At 38.0% G+C, this 22,830-nt stretch overlaps 1 protein-coding gene and 1 long non-coding RNA gene across 2 annotated transcripts in view; both read right to left on the bottom strand.

Moving 5' to 3' along the window:
• LOC112433238 (NACHT, LRR and PYD domains-containing protein 12-like) overlaps nt 1-22,830 on the bottom strand; it is a 428,555-nt gene that overhangs the window by 336,504 nt on the left and 69,221 nt on the right. The window lies entirely within an intron of this gene.
• LOC143416871 (uncharacterized) lies at nt 5,761-7,959 on the bottom strand. Its single transcript, XR_013097127.1, has 3 exons — nt 7,433-7,959; nt 7,213-7,316; nt 5,761-7,110 (listed from the first exon to the last, which is right to left on the bottom strand). It is a non-coding gene; the product is annotated as an uncharacterized LOC143416871 (long non-coding RNA).

Raw genomic sequence — 22,830 nt, 5'->3', positions numbered from 1 at the left:
GTTAAAGAGCTCCTCCATAACATTTACAACAACGTAACAATTGGCAATTACATACATAGATGGGAATTTTTTCATTTAAAGTTAGAGAATTTTCAATTACGTTTAGTAAAATGAAAAGTAGACAACAGAAGGAATTTGAAAGTAAATTACTTTACGATATAAATAACTATTGTAATAGACATTTTATGTCAGAGGCTGATAAGAAATCCCTGTTGTCTTTACTCAATTAGATGATCTATACAAGAAAAAGGCTCATGGAGCTTACATTAGAGCTCGTGCAAAATGGATAGAAGAAGCTGAAAAAGTGCTTCATATTTCTACAATTTGGAGAAACGGAGGCAAGAAAAGAAATCTATTAATACATTAATCATAAATGGGGAGGAATGCACAAATCATAAGACTGTAGCGGAAGAAAAACATAAATTTTACTCAAATTTATTCTCCTCAAAATATTTAATTGCTGATTCATTAACTTTTTGTGATCAGATTGAACCTTATACTCCAAAAATCGATTCTGCATTCAGAGAAATTTGTGATTCTGATATATCACTGGATGACTGAGATCAAGCCTTAAACAAACTGAAAATGACAAAGCTCCTGGTCAGGATGGCTTGACTGCAATCTTTTATAAATTCTTCTGGAAAGAAATAAAAGAATTTTTCTTCAAAACTATTACTGAAATCATTAGTAATGAAATGTTAGCAACGACAATGAAACAGGGTCTTATCTCCCTTATTCCCAAACCTGGTAAAGATAAAAGACTACGACCAACTAGAAAGTGCATTTTCTGAAGAAACTGCAGTGTGAATGCTTGAATCTGAATGTATGCATTGAAATGAAATAATTACTGAATTTAAGTTAAAAATTTTGAATGAGATAAAAAAAAAAAATCCCGAATTTAACCTGAAAACAAAAGTGCTGAACTGCTAAAAGCTGAAGGTTACACAGAAGAAGAAGTTGGAAAAAAGCTGAAAATGTTTTAATTGTAAATTAGAAAACCCTAAGAAATGAGAAAAGAACATTTAGAGTCAGAAAACATCTGAAAGAATATTGAAAGGTCATATTCTTTGAATCACTGAATGACTAAAATGTGATCCCTCCACTTGGATCCACACAGTTTAAAAAATTTAAAAGTCTGAGCTTTGAAAGACACAGTGTTGGAAAGAGAACAACGATGGCGACGTTTTGAGGGTAAAATGATGGCTGTAACACTGTGGACACAGCAGCAGTTGAAAGAGAAGTGTTTAAGATGAATCTTGGCAGAGTGAGAGAGAGCTCGTTAAGCAGGCAGGTGTGAGCCTGGTTGCTATAGTGACTGCACCCAGTGGCTCCATACACACGACACAGACATGCACCTCACTTTTGCTCCTTAAAATGAACAGAAAAGTCAGGCCGAAACAAATCGTTCCCAAATGAAAAGTAAAAGTCGTATTGACGAAATTCTTTCACCGTGAGCGACAGCAGCTTCTAGTCTACTGAATTCTCAGTTTTCATGCCTGTGGAGTTTATTATATGGACGTGGTGACAGTGGAAAGACACCATGCTCTTCTGATTTTCAAACGAACCTTCTGAGCCATTTTAACATTAGAGTCTATGGAAGAGTTGGAGGGAGGAGGCTGTGCATTGGTGACATTTACGAAAGAACCATAACACCTAGTACAATAGTAAACACATTGGATGAAAGAGGACAGCGATGGCTACGTTTTGAGGGTAAAATCATACCTGTAGAGCAAACGCTGCGGACACAGCAGCAGTTTTAAAAAAGATTTTAAGATTAATTTTTTTGCTCCTCTCACTCTAGCAGTTGAGCTGTCTCACTCTAGCCCCAACATTCCATCCCATACACACCCATTATAAACTCTGAAACGGCTGAAAAAACATCATGAAACTTAAACTGGAACTGAAGAAAAAGTATAATAGATATTGAAAAGATAAATACAAGTTGAATAGTTGAATGTCTTGTCTTCGTTTTAAAGTTTGAATGGTGGCTCTATGTCAATGTATGTGGAAGTAGATACAGTTTAAAGAGGAGGAATTTGAATGAGAATTTGAAGGGTCTCTCCATTGAAATACATTATAAATTTTTGTTAAATAAAGTTGAATAAAATAAAAAATATAAATGTTAAAAATGAGAAAAATAGAAGCAGTGTTGTCCAAAAGAATAGGAATCTAACGGTGTTTGAATGGTTTTTCTAAGTTGAACGGTTTTGAAGGAGATAGATTACAAAAAACGTACGGAATACAGAATAATAACTAGAAAGTGCATTTTCTGAAGAAACTGCAGTGTGAATGCTTGAATCTGAATGTATGCACTGAAATGAATTAATTGCTGAATTTTGAGTTAAAAATATTGAATGAGATTAAAAAAAACCAAAAAAAAAAACACGAATTTAACCTGAAAACAAAGGTGCTGAACTGCTAAAAGCTGAAGGTTACACAGAAGAAGGAGTTGGAAAAAAACTGAAAATGTTTTAAATGTAAATTAGAAAACCCTAAGAAATGAGAAAAGAACATTTAGAGTCAGAAAACATCTGAATGAATATTAAAAGGTCATATTCTTTGAATCACTGAATGACTCAAATGTGATCCCTCCACTTTGATCCACACAGTTTAAAAAGTTTAAATGCCTGAGCTTTGAAAGATACAGTGTTGGAAAGAGAACAATAATGGCGACAATTTGAGGGTAAAATGATGGCTGTAACACTGTGGACACAGCAGCAGTTGAAAGAGAAGTGTTTAAGATGAATCTTGGCAGAGTGAGAGAGAGCTCGTTAAGCAGGCAGGTGTGAGCCTGGTTGCTATAGTGACTGCACCCAAGGGCTCCATACACACGTACACAGACATGCACCTCACTTTTGCTGCTTAAAATGAACAGAAAAGTCAGGCCGAAACAAATCGTTCCCAAATGAAAAGTAAAAGTCGTATTGACAAAATTCTTTCACCGTGAGCGACAGCAGCTTCTAGTCTACTGAATTCTCAGTTTTCATGCCTGTGGAGTTTATTATATGGACGTGGTGACAGTGGAAAGACACCATGCTCTTCTGATTTTCAAACGAACCTTCTGAGCCATTTTAACATTAGAGTCTATGGAAGAGTTGGAGGGAGGAGGCTGTGCATTGGTGACATTTATGAAAGAACCATAACACCTAGTACAATAGTAAACACATTGGATGAAAGAGGACAGCGATGGCTACGTTTTGAGGGTAAAATCATACCTGTAGAGCAAACGCTGCGGACACAGCAGCAGTTTTAAAAAAGATTTTAAGATTAATTTTTTTGCTCCTCTCACTCTAGCAGTTGAGCTGCCTCACTCTAGCCCCAACATTCCGTCCCATACACACCCATTATAAACTCTGAAACGGGTGAAAAAACATTATGAAACTTAAACTGGAACTGAAGAAAAAGTATAATAGATATTGAAAAGATAAATACAAGTTGAATAGTTGAATGTCTTGTCTTCGTTTTAAAGTTTGAATGGTGGCTCTATGTCAATGTATGTGGAAGTAGATACAGTTTAAAGAGGAGGAATTTGAATGAGAATTTGAAGGGTCTCCCCATTGAAATACATTATAAATTTTTGTTGAATAAAGTTGAATAAAATTAAAAATATAAATGTTAAAAATGAGAAAAATAGAAGCAGTCATGTCCAAAAGAATAGGAATCTAACGGTGATTGAATGGTTTTTCTAAGTTGAACGGTTTTGAAGGAGTTAGATGCCAAAAAACGTACGGAATATGGAATAATAGATAACTAGAAAGTGCATTTTCTGAAGAAACTGCAGTGTGAATGCTTGAATCTGAATGTATGCACTGAAATGAATTAATTGCTGAATTTTGAGTTAAAAATATTGAATGAGATTAAAAAAACAAAAACAAAAAAAACCCGAATTTAACCTGAAAACAAAGGTGCTGAACTGCTAAAAGCTGAAGGTTACACAGAAGAAGGAGTTGGAAAAAAACTGAAAATGTTTTAAATGTAAATTAGAAAACCCTAAGAAATGAGAAAAGAACATTTAGAGTCAGAAAACATCTGAATGAATATTAAAAGGTCATATTCTTTGAATCACTGAATGACTCAAATGTGATCCCTCCACTTTGATCCACACAGTTTAAAAAGTTTAAATGCCTGAGCTTTGAAAGATACGGTGTTGGAAAGAGAACAATAATGGCGACAATTTGAGGGTAAAATGATGGCTGTAACACTGTGGACACAGCAGCAGTTGAAAGAGAAGTGTTTAAGATGAATCTTGGCACAGTGGCAGGCAGAGCTCGTTAAGCAGGCAGGTGTGAGCCTGGTTGCTATAGTGACCGCACCCAATGGCTCCATACACACGTACACAGACATGCGCCTCACTTTTGCTGCTTAAAATGAACAGAAAAGTCAGGCCGAAACAAATCGTTCCCAAATGAAAAGTAAAAGTCGTATTGACAAAATTCTTTCACTGTGAGCGACAGCAATGTCTAGTCTACCAAATTCTCAGTTTTCATGTCTGTGGAGTTTATTATATGGACGTGGTGACAGTGGAAAGACACCATGCTCTTCTGATTTTCAAACGAACCTTCTGAGCCATTTTAACATTAGAGTCTATGGAAGAGTTGGAGGGAGGAGGCTGTGCATTGGTGACATTTACGAAAGAACCATAACACCTAGGACAATAGTAAACACATTGGATGAAAGAGGACAGCGATGGCTACGTTTTGAGGGTAAAATCATACCTGTAGAGCAAACGCTGCGGACACAGCAGCAGTTTTAAAAAAGATTTTAAGATTAATTTTTTTGCTCCTCTCACTCTAGCAGTTGAGCTGCCTCACTCTAGCCCCAACATTCCGTCCCATACACACCCATTATAAACTCTGAAACGGCTGAAAAAACATCATGAAACTTAAACTGGAACTGAAGAAAAAGTATAATAGATATTGAAAAGATAAATACAAGTTGAATAGTTGAATGTCTTGTCTTCGTTTTAAAGTTTGAATGGTGGCTCTATGTCAATGTATGTGGAAGTAGTAAGAGTTTAAAAATGAGTAAGTTGAATGAGAATTTGAAGGGTCTCCCCATTGAAATACATGGGAAATTTTTGTTGAATAAAGTTGAATAAAATTAAAAATATAAATGTTAGAAATGAGAAAAATAGAAGCAGTCATGTCCAAAATAATAGGAATCTAACGGTGTTTGAATGGTTTTTCTAAGTTGAACGGTTTTGAAGGAGTTAGATGCCAAAAAACGTACGGAAGATGATATAATAACTAGAAAGTGCATTTTCTGAAGAAACTGCAGTGTGAATGCTTGAATCTGAATGTATGCACTGAAATGAATTAATTGCTGAATGTTAAGTTAAAAATTCTGAATGAGCTGGAAAATACAGAAATTTTCACCTGAAAACAAAAGTGCAGAACTTTTGAAAGCTGATGTTCACACAGAAGAAGTTGGAAAAAAGCTAAACATGTTTAAAATGTAAATAATAAAAAGATGAGTAATGACAAAAGAAAATTTAGAGTCAGAAAACCTCTGAATGAATATTAAAAGTTCAAATTCTTCTAATTGAAATGAACTTAAAAGATGAACAAAAATTCTGGAGAAAATACAAACTTTAATATACAGCATAATGTTTTTCAGACATATACACATGTGTATATCATGTTTAATAGTATTACATACATCAATTTGTTTTGTATGTCATAGAAAATAACATAAAAATCTTAAGTCATATTTTACAGCTTCTTTCTGAAAAGGACTAGTAGAATAAATAAAAATAACTAAATTAAATAAGTAAATAAAAATAATAAGCAAGATATGAAATACATGAAAATTCAACTTTTAAAACCACAATCCTGAACCTTTAAATTGTGTTGGTTTCTTAGAACATGGCTGAACAGCTGTTTCTATCGGTCTACTTAATCTGTCTACACATCTTTTTATTACTCATTCTTCTTTATGTTTTAATGTAAACAGAGTCCACACAGTGGTAAAAGAGAACTGTATAGAGATTTTTGAGTAAAGTCAAATGAAAGCGTAAGGTGGTGACACAGTTTAACACATGCAAATAATCAAATAAACACATTAGTCCTTTTTGTGAACATGGATAAATAAGTATCAATACAGCATTGTTCAGCCATGCCACTAAATGCTTTTTTACACATTGTTTTAACCTGGGCTCAGACACAAAGTCCCAAAATTAGTTAGTCCCTGACTTTGAGTTGTGGTTATGACTAATTATTATACACAAGGCTTTATCTATCTGAACTCTAAGGACACAAATATGAAAAAAAAAACCTATACTTACCAGCTGATACCCCACACTACACACTAGGTGTGCCATGTGACCTGAAACTTTGGTACAAAATCATCATAATCATTCTGTTAACACTGTTTTTTAACGCTGTTTGTGTTGCTGTTCAGCAGTTTAAAATGTTTTAGATTGGATTACATGGAATGAATTTGAATTTTCTTGGGGGGTTTTGTGTGTGTTTTGTTCTTAGCAGATTTTTTCTTCCATACTGTTGAATTCCAGTTACCACATTTCTGGTCATATGACATCCCGAGTGCCCACTTAAAAAAAATCCCCACAGTTAATTCAACATTAGAACAAAATAAAAATATCCATCCATCCATTCGCTTCCGCTTATCCTTTCCAGGGTCGCGGGGGGCGCTGGAGCCTATCCCAGCTGTCATAGGGCGAAAGGCGGGGTACACCCTGGACAGGTCGCCAGTCTGTCACAGGGCCAACACACAGGGACAGACAACCATTCACACTCACATTCACTCGCACATTCACACCTAGTGACAATTTGGATTAATCAATTAACCTATCCCCACAAATAAAAAAATAAAAATATGTTAAAGAAAAAAAGGTTTGCTCTGTGATGAAATACTAAATAAGCATACATTGTACAGAGCACTAACAATGACAACAATCCTTTAGCCTGTTGATCAGAGAGAGGCAGTCATTATGTCCATTTAAAACCTGTAATCACAGAGCACATCGTTTCTGTGAAACTATAAAGTCCCATATGATCCTCATCATGTCCAGTGACTTCAGAGTGGATCCTCCCTGTCATCCGGCCAGTGTTTGATGTGTGGCAAGCAGCACAGAAGCAGGATAGCTGAGGACTTTAAAAGAAGAGCAGAAAACAGGAATATGTAGTTGTAAATGTAAATATCAGTGATACTTGTCTTGTCAAAGGGAATAAAATAATGAAAATGTTAACTTACACACTCATTTAGGGAGGATCTTGACACTGCACAGAGGAGGCACAGTCAGTCTGACAATGATGGTGATCTCCAGGGATGTTTTCCTGCAGCAACATTCCTGCCAACTGGCCATATGATCCAGAGTAGTGGGTTTGTAATGAACAGAAAGGTGTATATGTTAGGTAGTGTGCACTCAGAGCTGGTCCTAAGAAACAAACACATCCTGTAATAAACTGAATACCTGTAGTAGTGCTGCTGCAAATATGAAGCCCTTCTATCATGAGTGGTTTCAAAGAAGGTGTTTTGGAGGCTCAGTCACAGAAACTGTGCCGTCTGTTCAGTCCTGAGTGTCTCAGCTCTGAAGGGGATGGATCACAGAGGGAAACACCTGAGTACAGACATTACAATACACTCTAACACTCCTAAGGTCAAGTGAAAACACAATTTAAACACTTCACAAAGAATGAACACATGTTTTCATGAAAATTATGTCATTAACCCTTTTTGTTGTGAGTAAATCTCACCGGCTGCTTGTGGGACAAGCTAGAAGGAGGACTTATCACAGAATCTCTCCTGTGCTCCAGATGTGAAGTCTCACGCTCTGATCGTATGGCGATGAAGATGGTGATGATGAAGTTTCTCTGATCTGTGGCATTACAGTTTCTGGCTGCTATGTGCTTCACATTGTTGGATTTTACATGTGAAGCTTGGAGAAGACACAGGAGGACTGTGTCTTGCTTAAAAAAAAAAAAAGAAAAAAAAAGGAAACCTAACAGGAAAGGAAACCCCCCCCCCCCCTCAACTCCCACCGTACCCTCCCCCCCCCCTCCCACTCAACTCCCCAACCTCACACCATCCAATGTCTATACAAATGTAGGGTATCAGCTGGTAACAGAAAGCAAGTGTAACATATGCACTACATATGTAACACTGCTGAAACATTTCTGGCCAGAAATGTGCAGTTATCAACCCAGACCCACCCTGATGATTGCACTGGCCAGAAACATGATAAAAGCTCATAAAAATTTATGTTTCATAATAAAATTGGTCCAAAAATATAATCGTATACTTTTGAAAAAGTTTAAAGTTTATAACAAACCAAAATAATAACATTTTTGTAAATAGTATTTCAAAATAGAGGCACACATAAAGTGGCTTAACTGTCATTATTGCTGTAATTAGGTTTGTTTGTTTGTTTTTTTAAAAAGCAACCTTTAGTCATTATTGTTCTCTCAGAAACAATGAAGAAGCTGTTGAACATTTATGTGTTGTGTAGGCAATCCTCTGGTCCACCCTCCCTCCCTCCCAGCCACAGTGAGACTGGGGCAGCCTGGCAGGATGTTGAAGCCTGGCTGCGGAGAGGATATGCCTACACTATTCATTTTAAACTGCTATATTTGATTTTTCTGACATTTATAGGTTACTGTTAGTGAATTTTAGATTTTCTGTAATAAATAAAATTGTCATCTTTTACTGATATCATTACTTAATTCATGTAATTGTATTTTATGTAAACAATTCAAACATTATACTGCAATGCAGGGCGTCAACTTTTAAATATCGCTCTACTTTATGTCTGTGAAGGTTCTCATCCAGGTCATCGTAGTCAAAGGAGCTTGCAAAGAAAAGCGTCTGGACTTCTTTCTGGAGTTCAAGCATCGCTCTACTTTCTTAAGTCATTCAAAAATATAGATATTACTTACTGTATTCAAAGATCTAGATCATGAATCATCACAGGACAATACACAGTATACTGGGTCATGGTAACTATGGTATGTCTTCATGACTCCAGAATGGAGACATCGAACTGACTGAGAAATGAAAATTAGGTCAAGCAGTGTGTTCTTCTCTGTGGTAGGGGCAGTGATGACCTGTGCGTATCCCCTAGACTCAAACAGCTCCAGGATTGGTTTGTTTGCACTGGATAAAACATTCTCATTAAAATCACCACAAACTATGATGGGATGACAGTCCATGATCTCCAATGAGTCTAATAGGCTTACCAGGTTTTTCAGGAATGGCCTCAGAGTGTAGTTTGGAGGTCTGTATACAACTGCAATCAGAGCACTGACTGGTGCTTCAACCTTTAAAGCCAGAAATTCAAGGTCAGTTACATTATGGATGTACTGTTTTTCATGCACTTGAATGTCACTTTTCACATAAACAGCAACTCCACCACCACTTCTGTTTGCCATCTGGGGAAAGTTTGTGTAGGACAGGTGTCTGTTGCGTTTGAACAAATTGTAATTTTCCAAGTGGAGACTCTCTGCGACAAAAGAGCCCCGCAGGTGTGTTTCTGTTAGGCACAAAACATCTGCTAGACACAATTCATGGTGACTTTTGATGTCATTAATGTGAGCTGGCAGTCCCTCTGTATTATGATGAACAATGGTGAAAACCTCTGACCTGCTCAGTGTTTGCCTCACGTGTAGAAGAGGCATCATGTCATCAAGGTTGGCTTGTCTCATGTTCTCAAGCGCTGCAGTGATTTCTGGGTTGGTGAATATTTTTTTCTCCTCCATATCAAGAAGATACAGTCCACTGAGAGACGTCACTCTACTGACAGCTACGTAGGCCATGCCGGGCTCAAAAATGCTCTTAAGAGAGACAACAGCTGATGTAGTTGTCATACCCTGTACCTTATGTATTGTACATGCAAAGGCCAGCTTCACTGGGAACTGTCTTCGTACCACTCCTTTCTGCTTCAGATTCTCCTCTGCTCTCTCAATGTACACCATGTCGTCTGCTGGTGTGCGGTTATTCTTTCCAGATGTCTCATTATCCATTTTAAGTCCAAGCTTGATGATGTGTTGGTCGTTTTCAGAGTGAACTACTCTAAGTAGTATTCCAAAAGCTCCATTAACCAAACCATTTTGTATGTCAATGTTTCTGGTGAGCATGACACGAGCTCCTTCTGCAACTTTCAGTGTGTCTGGTAACTCGTTTTTACCTCCTTTCAATGGTCTGTCTTGAAGTGCCATTCTGCCAGTTCTAGGATCTTTTCTATAATCATCTGCATGGATGTCAATGATATGAGTGTGGAGCAGAGCCAGTGTTGCAGAGTTGTGTGCATCCACTTCTTTATTAGTTGCAAAAATGTGCAACGCATCAGTTGGACAAAGGGCTGGTTCAGTTATGGCCTGTGACAACAAATTTCTATCTGCTTCGCAAAGCTCATCCAACTTTCCTTTCACACGAATTCTGTTCAGCATCTCTGCAAAGACAACATCATCTTTCTGACGCATAATCTCAGTCAGAGTGATCATCTGAAAATGCTCCCGCCACAGGTCGATCTCAGACGGGTCGTGCACACAGAGAGGTTTAGACTGTCGCACTGGGGGTAGCTGATAGAAGTCTCCGACAGCAATGACTGACATGCCTCCAAAGGGTCTCCGAGTCCCTTTGATCTGTTTGAGTCTTGCATCTACATATGCAAACAGATGTCTTGACACCATAGACACTTCGTCAATGACGATTATTTCAGCATTCAAAAGTTCTGATCTGACTTCATCCAGCTGATTGCCAAGTCCCTGAATGGGAGGTTTTAAGCTTCTAGGCAGCTTGAGAAGAGAATGCAGTGTTGTTCCAGAAATGTTAAAAGCTGCAGTCCCAGTGAAAGCAGTTAACAGGACGGTGGGTTTTGATATGTCAACGTCGTCTGCATATCTGGGCACTTTGCTCAGTATCTTAGATGCTTCTGAGTAGATGCATTTGATAAGATGTGATTTTCCTGTTCCAGCACCACCATTAATATAAAAGAAAAACTGCTCTGGATTTAGAGCACAGACTCTTTTAATGCACCAGTCTCTAACTGCATAAAATATGCAGGCTTGCTTCTTGTTCAGATTCTGAAACATCTGACGTAACAATGTGGGATCAATAGCAGGGGGTTCCCTGATGGCTCTGACTTCTGTTGAAGCATCAGCCTGACGGCTGTAGTCGGGCACATCTTCCTGTTCATTTTCATTGTCTCGCTCTCTTTCTTGTTCGACAAGTGGCAACCTTACGAGATCTGATTCAGGTGCCAGATTACACCATTCGTCAGTCACACCTCTGTTCTGCTCATATTCCTCAACAGCGCTCTCGATCTCCTCACTGTTTTTCTCATATTTTTCTCTGTTTCTTTTGACAATGTGTTGCACGTACTCAAGATGGTCAGTACCTGGTAGCTGTACACAGCCAGCACCATAGAAAGCCTGATAGGTTGGCAACGATGGTGTTTTCAGTTCGTGGTCTGAACGATGAGGAAGGTACAGTTTAAGCAGTCTTCCGTAATATTGCTCTGGATGTTTTTCTTGTGAGCAGCGGTGAAATCTGATGATAGCAGGCTTATTGTTTTTGCGCCTTTGCACAAACCCCATCTCATTGAGAAGGGGCAAAACATCTTTACCTTTTTTCTGTTGGCCATAGACAATCCTGCAAGTAGCAGCAAAGTCTGCCATGCACATCTCCTCATACTCTGGTGTTTCAGGTCTGGCTTTGTATTTGTCATTCAAAGATGTCATCCAAACATTGGAAGACTCAGGTGTTGTGTTGTCCAGAACTGACAGGGGACGACTCATTTTCACAGGATTATCATCAGTTGGAATGAATATTACAGCACGTGAGCATTGCTTCATGTGAAGACCACATGCACGAGCAACACACTCCTGTGCACTGATCTCTCGCTTCTTTGAATATGCCTGCATGACGGCTCTCATTTCATCGCACTCATTTACACTGTCCTTATGGGAGTTCTCAATGACAGTTTTCAGGTACTCAGATAGCCCGCCCTCTTTTTTTGATATATATTTCATTAAATAATTTGCAGCACCAAAAGCATCTAAAACAAAGCTTATGTCGATATTACTGTTCCAGGCTTCAAGCAGATGTGGATTATAGCCGTTTATCCAAGAGTCTTTTGGATCACGCTTTAGTATGATCGTACTCCTCATGTTCATTTTATTCAGGTATCTCTGATATTCTGCATGTGTCAACTTGCATCTTTCCAAGAGCTGCTCTAAACTCATGGAAGCAGTTTCAGGTTCATTCAGCAGCTGGTTCAGTGGTCTGAGCTTGTTCTTTGCCGTTTCTACTTCCAGTGCATCATCCTCACTGGGTCTTGTGATCATTGTCTCATTGCAGGGTGGTTTGGGAAAACCAAAACGGCACCCGGAGCTTAAACTCCTAAAGCATGTCTTTGTGTGGTTCTTACTGTGTTTTTGCACTTCTGTTACTTTTTTGTACAGTTCGGGTTGTTTATGTGGATCAGGCAGCTGAGCTGTGATGTATTTGTTTATAAAATCAAGAACAGTTTGCTCATCATCCTCCTCAAACACAGGAGCACCTTCTACCCACAGGAGGCAGTGTATGTGTGGGCTTCCTCTGTGCTGAAACTCAACTCTGTAAAAGTAGTCAATGACTTTGCCAAGTGGCTCTGCGGGAGATAAGAGTAAATCTCTGAATAATGCTTCAACTCTCTTGTCAAACATGCGCATTGTTGTGACAGGATTGCTTCTCAGGATGTCACACTTTGCTGACCAGTCGAGTCCTTCAAAATTCACTTGTTCACCTTGCTGCCTTGTTATTGCCTCGATCACTTCAGGCCAGCGCATTTCAGCAGCTGAAAATGTGCAAAAGAACGTGGGAGTTCCCAACTGTCTGATCATGGCAAAAAGATCTCTTGTTGTTTTCTCCCAATAGGCTGGGGTTCCTCTCAGAGGCTGCATGAATCTCACTGCATCTTTATTTCGCACCAGTTTCTCCACCTCATGTTTATCTTGTAACATGCCTGAGGTTATTTTTCTACCATCTCTGGTCAGAGGCTTTGCCTTCCTTAACTGTACTGTCATGCTGGATGTAGCCAAGTGTATTTCAGTCACAAACTGTGCAAAGAATAAATAGTTTGTGTCTTTGGCAAAACGATCATCAATGCAGAAAAGTCTTGATTTGAAATACCCACTGGGGGATACTTTGATCAGCCTTCTTTCATCAAGTGTGTTTTGGCCTGTAGGAAACTGCACAGGGAAGGCCATGGCCTCCAGTTTAGGTGTTTTGAAAAAACTTATTGGATTGTTTCTCTCTGCAGGAGCAACAGAGTAGATTCCTTCACTGAAACATAATATCTCCTCAGCCACATCAGGGGGCTGCAAACAGGACTCGAGTGCAAAACCACCATTAGTCAGTCCATCTGCTTGCTCTGAATCATCTCTCATCTGTTCATGCGATTGTTCACCATCACAGGGTAACATGTCAATGTCCTGTTCATTTATATTTTGTGCTTCACTCAGTGCATTTTTCTCACAGCTGTCAATTTCCATTAAATCAGCCTCATCATAATCGTCCTCATTCATGTTTTCATCATCATCATCCTCATCATCTTCATCAGGAAGAGTTGGATCACACAGCTCAGCATCATCTCTGATGCTCACATCCTTATACTGTGGATGAATCTGCTTGAGTTTATGCAGTGCTTGCACAAGTTTAGACCAGCTTACAGTCTGAAACAGCTGATGACCTTTGTAAGACAAGCGTCTCTTCAATTTTACTCTCATGACCTGAGAATTAATTCTCAATCGAGGTAGTGTTTCAACAGTTTCCTGTACCTCTGATGGGACACAGACCACATTTCCTCTAATTGCTCTTTGTCTGCCTTTGGGAAGAGGAATGATCTTGGCAAATGGTATGCACTTGGCTATGAGATGTCTCTCCAGTATGTTGAGATCAGAAAGTTCAGCTGGAATATCAGCAAGATCCAACTTATTGGCAACAGCAAGTGCTGGCATGGATCCATTTTTAAGATGATCGTGGCAGGTGTGACAAATCCACTCTCTCTTTCTCTCATCGGGAACATTGCACTGCTCATTTCTGCAGTTTTCATCACAAACATGAACAAACTTTCCTGTCAAACATGTTGTAACTACATGTGGGTTTTTGACATAATTTGACCTTCTGCAGGGTCGTACTTGGTTTGGAAATGAAGCCTTGAAACATACAGTACATGGGTATGATGGTCCAGCTTTGATTTGTGATTTGAACACAGATATGGCCTCGTTGATCACACTGTTGTCACTCTCTTGGGTTTGTCTGTTCACCCATCTGTATTTCCTTTTTATTTTCATTGCACATCTCATATTGTGCATAATCCTGAAGGCAAGATTACTTTGATACCTGTCTCGCATTAGTTGTTTCATTAGTTGTTTGTGTCTTACTCTGAATGCGTTATCACGTGCATAACGCTGAGTCACTCGAGATCTCTGTCTCTCTCTGAAATCTGGGCTCTCTTGATACCTTTTAGTGATATAGTTTTTTTGTTTTTGTCTAAATTCAGCATTGTCACAGTAGCGTCTTTTAATATATTGTTGTTGTTTCTTTCTGAATTCATCGTTCTCACAGTAGCGTCTTTTAATATATTGTTGTTGTTTCTTTCTGAATTCATCGTTCTCACAGTAGCGTCTTTTAATATATTGTTGTTGTTTCTTTCTGAATTCATCGTTCTCACAGTAGCGTCTTTTAATATATTGTTGTTGTTTCTTTCTGAATTCATCGTTCTCACAGTAGCGTCTTTTAATATATTGTTGTTGTTTCTTTCTGAATTCATCGTTCTCACAGTAGCGTCTTTTAATATATTGTTGTTGTTTCTTTCTGAATTCATCGTTCTCACAGTAGCGTCTTTTAATATATTGTTGTTGTTTCTTTCTGAATTCATCGTTCTCACAGTAGCGTCTTTTAATATATTGTTGATGTTTCTGTCTAACTTCAGGATTGTTTTTATATGCCTCGCTTGTAGAAGATTTCTTCTTTTCTTTGTAATCTTTATTTGAAGCGTACTTTTGTCGTTCTTTCCTTTTTTGGTTTTCTTTTCTCTGATTTCTTGGTTTGTCTGATGCCATTAATCTTCTTTTCATTTTGCGCCTTTGCTGTTTATTAACTTTTGTCAGTTTATAGATTTTTTGTATAACTGTATCAGAAAGATCACAGTTAGCACCATTTTTTATTGCAGTCCTTGACTGACAGGAAAAAACATCATTTGATGGAAGGAAATTAAAGTCACTCGATAGTTCTTTGGTAGTTATAAAAGTAAATTCATTTTGAGGAGCTTCGTGTGATGTGAACTGAGTCATACGGACTTCTTGTTGTTTCTCCAGTGGTGTACAAACAGACATTGGAGAGATCTCAGTAAGATCAGTGGTTGTGTTTCTCCTTGGAGAAGAGGAGTTTGCTTCATCAACAGTTGTATCAGAGTGAGTAGGTGCCACAGCAGTGGCAGCTGTTGGTCTGCAGACTGTGTCTGTGATAGTATCACTCAGGTTGACTGTGCTCATACTGTAGAACTGCACAGGCTTCAGTTCATAGTTACAAGAGGGTGATATCTCCATCATTTCATAAGAATCTTGGATCCTCTTAATCATGTCACTGAGGAGTGTGAATTTCAGCATCACTGCTGTACCACGATTACGTGACTGTAGTAGTAGAGGAAGACCACTGGGTGTTCTGGAGTGTGGATCAAAGAAACCATATTTGCCTGATGTGGATCTGAACACTGCGATACACAATCCACTCATAATCAATAAGGCATACTGCACATCTGACAACAGGCAGCTCAGTCCTGCTTCTAAGCTGAGAAAGGTATCTACTGCTTCCTCTGGAGGTTCTTCAAATGTCCCATACCGGGAAGGCTGTGTCATGTCGACATCATACATAGACCAGCGAGCATCAACTTTGTCTGGCAGCTCATCGGTTGCCAAATGAATATTTTTAGGAAATCTTTTCTTGGCCTCTTTGTACATCACATCACCTTTATCCAAGACCAGATTAAGGTCAGCTGTAGTCATGTTATCATTCTCATGAAGGAAAGCAAGAAATGTGAGTGAGTTACATGTGCACTGCTTGTTTCTGGAGTCTCCATATTTGGGATGAGCCTGGCTGTGAGATGCACAGATATGTGTAACAGAGGGCTGGTTTTCAAAGTTCACTCTTTCTGCATGAGATGGTCCTGCCACATCACTGTGACGGCCTCTTTTTACAATATCAGCATAACCCACCTGTGGGGCACTTGACACCTCAGGTTGGTCTCTATGGTTTACCTGATGATCATTAAATTCATGCTGCAATCCAATCTTTACAGCATCTGCATAGGATACCTGTGGTACATGTGCAGGAACATGTTGACCTGCCTGTTTGACACCATCAGCATTGGTCTTTGCAGACACAAAGTCTTCTGCAGAGCTCTGAGGAAAATCACACTCAGCTTGTTCACATGTTGGTACTTCATGAAACTCATGGAACTTCTTCCAGCGTTGTTTTGCAGCTTGTGACTTTTTCTGCTTCCTTGGCATTTTTACACAAGTGTTTCTCTTAGTCTTTAGAAAATATGTTTATAAAATAAGAGTGGCACAGAGCAGGAGATGTTTTCTTTGTCTTTATATTTCAGTTTTTATTTCTCAGAAACAGATGTCTTTGTTTGTTTGACAGTTTGTCAGTCAAGAGAATAATATGCACTCTCTTTATTGGCTTGGCACAACTTAGCAGCAAGCGCAAAGTGAAAAACAGCTAGAGAGAAAATTTAGAAGAGAGAACAGACAGAGCAGGAGAAACACGGCTGGGAAATCACAATCAAACCGTGAATTAGAGTTTTCTTTATTTGTTCAGTTTGTTCTCAGGTAGAGGCAATATGCACTCTTTATTGCTTTAATGGCTTGGCGTTTTTCAGCAGCAAGCCAAGAGTGAAAAACAGGTAGAGAGAAAATTTAGCAGAGAGAACAGACAGAGCAGGAGAGACACGGCTTTAAATCAAACCGCAGAGTTTTCTTTGTTTGTTCAGTTTGTTCTCAGGTTGAGGCAAAATATGCACTCTTTATTGTTTTATTGGCTTGTGCATTTTTCAGCAGCAAGCCAAAGAGTGAAAAACAGGTAGAGAGAAAATTTAGCAGAGAGAACAGACAGAGCAGGAGAGACACGGCTTTAAATCAAACCGCAATAAGATTCTTGGTTTGGCAAAATTTCTCACAAACCACAGGGTGAAATATAGATGGAAAGAAGGCAGAGACAACAGGTGGAGTAGGACAGAAGATAGAGGGGTTGGGGGGTTGGGATGTGAGATAGAAGACTGGAGATCTGGTCCTTGTTCTTCTTCTGCACACTGTGAACAAAAAACAAGAAAAAAAAAATAATTTTAATAAAATTATATCACATGGTAATTGTATGAACTAATTGTGACTACTGAAAAAGGACAAAACAAATATTCAAGCTAAACTGTTGTCGGCTGCCATGTGCAAAAAGTTGCACAATTTGGCACTTTTTAAAAGAATAAATATTTAATTAAATTCAGCAATAATATTTTTAAATACAAATATGATTGAGTGAATTGTTAACTAATCACATGTAATGTGCAAAAATGTACGAAAAAAATATTTTAGCCCAATTGTTAAGCTGAACTTATGTGTATTTATTATAAAAATGTGTTTAAAAGGTCTAGCACAAAGTTTGAACCCATCACTTTAAAGCTTATATTAGTCAGACTCTTTTTTTTAAATTTTGGTCTACTTCTCTAACAGTATGTGCACACCTACCAGGCAAAGCACAGATGTGAGTCAAGTTCCTGAAAGTGTAAGACAAGAAATAACATGTTAGTTGTCTGTACAGTGTTATCAGACTAACAAAAAAACAAAGCCCACACGACATGATACACTGAACTTATAGTCAGCAGGGTAATTATAGAGTAATATAGCACACCAGCTGATACAGCAGCCATTTTATAATTCAAACTAATTAACTGAAGTATTTATTTAAGTACTTATATAAGGCTACTGTTAGACTGTTACTAGCCTTAGCATCGCTGCTAACGCTAGCATTCCTGCTAGCGTTAGCACTTCAGTTAGTGTTAGCACTGCTGGTAGAACTAGCACTCTTACTGTTAAAACTGAGGCACAATGGCAATAATAAAGCTCATTTGTTACTTTTGTCTCACTGACCGCCAATAAATATCACAGGAATATCACAGGAATATTCTTTTTGTCAGTTAAAAACTGCTAAGGCTAGTGTTGGCACTATAGCTAGCGTTAGCATTGATGCTAGCATTAGCATCGAAGCTAGCATTAGCACTGCTACTAACAGCAAAAGTCATAAAGTACTCCTACTGTTAAAACTGAGGCACAATGGCAATAATAAATCTCATTTGTTACTTTTGTCTCACTGACCGCCAATAAATATCACAGGAATATCACAAGAATATTCTTTTTGTCAGTTAACAACTGCTAAGGCTAGTGTTAGCACTATAGCTAGCATTAGCATTGAAGCTAGCGTTAGCACTGCTGCTAACAGCAAAAGTCATAAACCTATATAAATGGTAGCAAAGGTTATTCTTTTTTTGCTTTCTTTATTCTTTGAACTCTGTTGAACTTTAAAAAGACTTGATATGTGAGTTTAAATGTCAAACATGTATTTTTACCATCATAAAACTAAAACAGTGCTGTACTGAGTGTATTGTACTTACCACAGCAGAGAGCAAAGCGGAATGACGGCAGTTGGTGCAGTGATTAGTTAAAGACTGATGAGGCGTTCAGGTGGTGCTTGGAAATTTGAGCATCAGTTTGAACATCAATAATGAGCATATATATTTCTCTGTCATAGAGAGACAGAGAAAAAAATACACAAGACTCACCAGCATACAAATTGGTACTTTTTCTCTTTATGTCACTCATTCGCTTATACTCAGGAAAGAGGGCAACTGGCATTAAATTAGCAAATAAAAAGTATGTCATCTTGAACTGTTTTATGGATTTTATTTTAAGACTACTTTGAGCGTATTCGTGGGGAGATAAACTATACAGACTAAAAACAGTGACATTAAATGAGATTCGATTATTTAAAATGTGGGAAAATACACTACAGACAGGTAGATGTTGTGAGCTTTAATTATCCAGTCAGAAAAGATTATTTTAAAGTCATCAACTGACTAAAACTGCCGAGGTATGAAAAACCTGTGTGGAGAAGACAAGTCCACCAATACACAATCAACTTGAATTTAACAGGGCAATAATTCAGGGCTCTATTCAGTTAGCCTATATTAACTACTGACATACTGTTAATCTGTGGCAAAAGCCTGTCAAACCTGTCTTACTGTACCTATTGAAAAAGTTAATCTTACTACAACTGCTTAGATGTAACACACATTTTTGATTTAATCTTGGCAGAGTGAGAGACAGAGCTCGTTAAGCAGGCAGGTGTGAGCCTGGTTGCTATAGTGACCGCACCCAAGGGCTCCATACACACGGACACAGACATGCACCTCACTTTTGCTGCTTAAAATGAACAGAAAAGTCAGGCCGAAACAAATTCTTCCCATATGAAAAGTAAAAGTCGTATTGACGAAATTCTTTCACCGTGAGCGACAGCAATGTCTAGTCTACTGAATTCTCAGTTTTCATGCCTGTGGAGTTTATTATATGGACGTGGTGACAGTGTAAAGACACCATGCTCTTCTGATTTTCAAACGAACCTTCTGAGCCATTTTAACATTAGAGTCTATGGAAGAGTTGGAGGGAGGAGGCTGTGCATTGGTGACATTTACGAAAGAACCATAACACCTAGGACAATAGTAAACACATTGGATGAAAGAGGACAGCGATGGCTACGTTTTGAGGGTAAAATCATACCTGTAGAGCAAACGCTGCGGACACAGCAGCAGTTTTAAAAAAGATTTTAAGATTAATTTTTTTGCTCCTCTCACTCTAGCAGTTGAGCTGCCTCACTCTAGCCCCAACATTCCGTCCCATACACACCCATTATAAACTCTGAAACGGGTGAAAAAACATCATGAAACTTAAACTGGAACTGAAGAAAAAGTATAATAGATATTGAAAAGATAAATACAAGTTGAATAGTTGAATGTCTTGTCTTCGTTTTAAAGTTTGAATGGTGGCTCTATGTCAATGTATGTGGAAGTAGTAAGAGTTTAAAAATGAATAAGTTGAATGAGGATTTGAAGGGTCTCTCCATTGAAATACATTATAAATTTTTGTTAAATAAAGTTGAATAAAATTAAAAATATAAATGTTAAAAATGAGAAAAGTAGAAGCATTCATGTCCAAAAGAATAGGAATCTAACGGTGTTTGAATGGTTTTTCTAAGTTGAGCAGTTTTGAAGGAGTGAGATACCAAAAAACGTACGGAATATATAATAATAATAACTAGAAAGTGCATTTTCTGAAGAAACTGCAGTGTGAATGCTTGAATCTGAATGTATGCACTGAAATGAATTAATTGCTGAATTTTGAGTTAAAAATATTGAATGAAATAAAAACAAAACAAAAAAAACAACCAAATTTAACCTGAAAACAAAGGTGCTGAACTGCTAAAAGCTGAAGGTTACACAGAAGCAAAAGTTGGAAAAAAACTGAAAATGTTTTAATTGTAAATTAGAAAACCCTAAGAAATGAGAAAAGAACATTTAGAGTCAGAAAACATCTGAAAGAATATTAAAAGTTCATATTCTTTGAATCACTGAATGACTAAAATGTGATCCCTCCACTTGGATCCACACAGTTTAAAAAGTTTACATCTCTGAGCTTTGAAAGACAAGATGTTGGAAAGAGAACAACGTTTCGAGGGTAAAATGATGGCTTTAACACTGTGGACACAGCAGCAGTTGAAAGAGAAGTGTTTAAGATGAATCTTGGCAGAGTGAGAGAGAGAGCTCGTTAAGCAGGCAGGTGTGAGCCTGGTTGCTATAGTGACCGCACCCAAGGGCTCCATACACACGGACACAGACATGCACCTCACTTTTGCTGCTTAAAATGAACAGAAAAGTCAGGCCGAAACAAATCGCTCCCAAATGAAAAGTAAAAGTCGTATTGACAAAATTCTTTCACCGTGAGCGACAGCAATGTCTAGTCTACCTAATTCTCAGTTTTCATGCATCTGGAGCTTATTATATGGACGTGGTGACAGTGTAAAGACACCATGCTCTTCTGATTTTCAAACCAACCTTCTGAGACATTTTAACATTGGAGTCTATGGAAGAGTTGGAGGGAGGAGGCTGTGCATTGGTGAGATTTATGAAAGAACCATAACACCTAGTACAATAGTAAACACATTGGATGAAAGAGGACAGCGATGGCTACGTTTTGAGGGTAAAATCATACCTGTAGAGCAAACGCTGTGGACACAGCAGCAGTTTTAAAAAAGATTTTAAGATTAATTTTTTTGCTCCTCTCACTCTAGCAGTTGAGCTGCCTCACTCTAGCCCCAACATTCCGTCCCATACACACCCATTATAAACTCTGAAACGGGTGAAAAAACATCATGAAACTTAAACTGGAACTGAAGAAAAAGTATAATAGATATTGAAAAGATAAATACAAGTTGAATAGTTGAATGTCTTGTCTTCGTTTTAAAGTTTGAATGGTGGCTCTATGTCAATGTATGTGGAAGTAGTAAGAGTTTAAAAATGAGTAAGTTGAATGAGGATTTGAAGGGTCTCCCCATTGAAATACATTATAAATTTTTGTTGAATAAAGTTGAATAAAATTAAAAATATAAATGTTAAAAATATGAAAAATAGAAGCAGTGTTGTCCAAAAGAATAGGAATCTAACGGTGTTTGAATGGTTTTTCTAAGTTGAACGGTTTTGAAGGAGTTAGATGCCAAAAAACGTACGGAATATATAATAATAATAACTAGAAAGTGCATTTTCTGAAGAAACTGCAGTGTGAATGCTTGAATCTGAATGTATGCACTGAAATGAATTAATTGCTGAATTTTGAGTTAAAAATATTGAATGAAATAAAAACAAAACAAAAAAAACAACCAAATTTAACCTGAAAACAAAGGTGCTGAACTGCTAAAAGCTGAAGGTTACACAGAAGCAAAAGTTGGAAAAAAACTGAAAATGTTTTAATTGTAAATTAGAAAACCCTAAGAAATGAGAAAAGAACATTTAGAGTCAGAAAACATCTGAAAGAATATTAAAAGTTCATATTCTTTGAATCACTGAATGACTAAAATGTGATCCCTCCACTTGGATCCACACAGTTTAAAAAGTTTACATCTCTGAGCTTTGAAAGACAAGATGTTGGAAAGAGAACAACGTTTTGAGGGTAAAATGATGGCTTTAACACTGTGGACACAGCAGCAGTTGAAAGAGAAGTGTTTAAGATGAATCTTGGCAGAGTGAGAGAGAGAGCTCGTTAAGCAGGCAGGTGTGAGCCTGGTTGCTATAGTGACCGCACCCAAGGGCTCCATACACACGGACACAGACATGCACCTCACTTTTGCTGCTTAAAATGAACAGAAAAGTCAGGCCGAAACAAATCGCTCCCAAATGAAAAGTAAAAGTCGTATTGACAAAATTCTTTCACCGTGAGCGACAGCAATGTCTAGTCTACCTAATTCTCAGTTTTCATGCATCTGGAGCTTATTATATGGACGTGGTGACAGTGTAAAGACACCATGCTCTTCTGATTTTCAAACCAACCTTCTGAGACATTTTAACATTGGAGTCTATGGAAGAGTTGGAGGGAGGAGGCTGTGCATTGGTGAGATTTATGAAAGAACCATAACACCTAGTACAATAGTAAACACATTGGATGAAAGAGGACAGCGATGGCTACGTTTTGAGGGTAAAATCATACCTGTAGAGCAAACGCTGTGGACACAGCA

The sequence above is a fragment of the Maylandia zebra genome, linkage group LG3, assembly GCF_041146795.1.
Source record: "Maylandia zebra isolate NMK-2024a linkage group LG3, Mzebra_GT3a, whole genome shotgun sequence".
Classification (NCBI taxonomy): domain Eukaryota; kingdom Metazoa; phylum Chordata; class Actinopteri; order Cichliformes; family Cichlidae; genus Maylandia; species Maylandia zebra.
The sequence above is the reverse complement of the archived record's forward strand: the minus strand, read 5'-3'. Positions and strand labels throughout refer to the sequence as shown.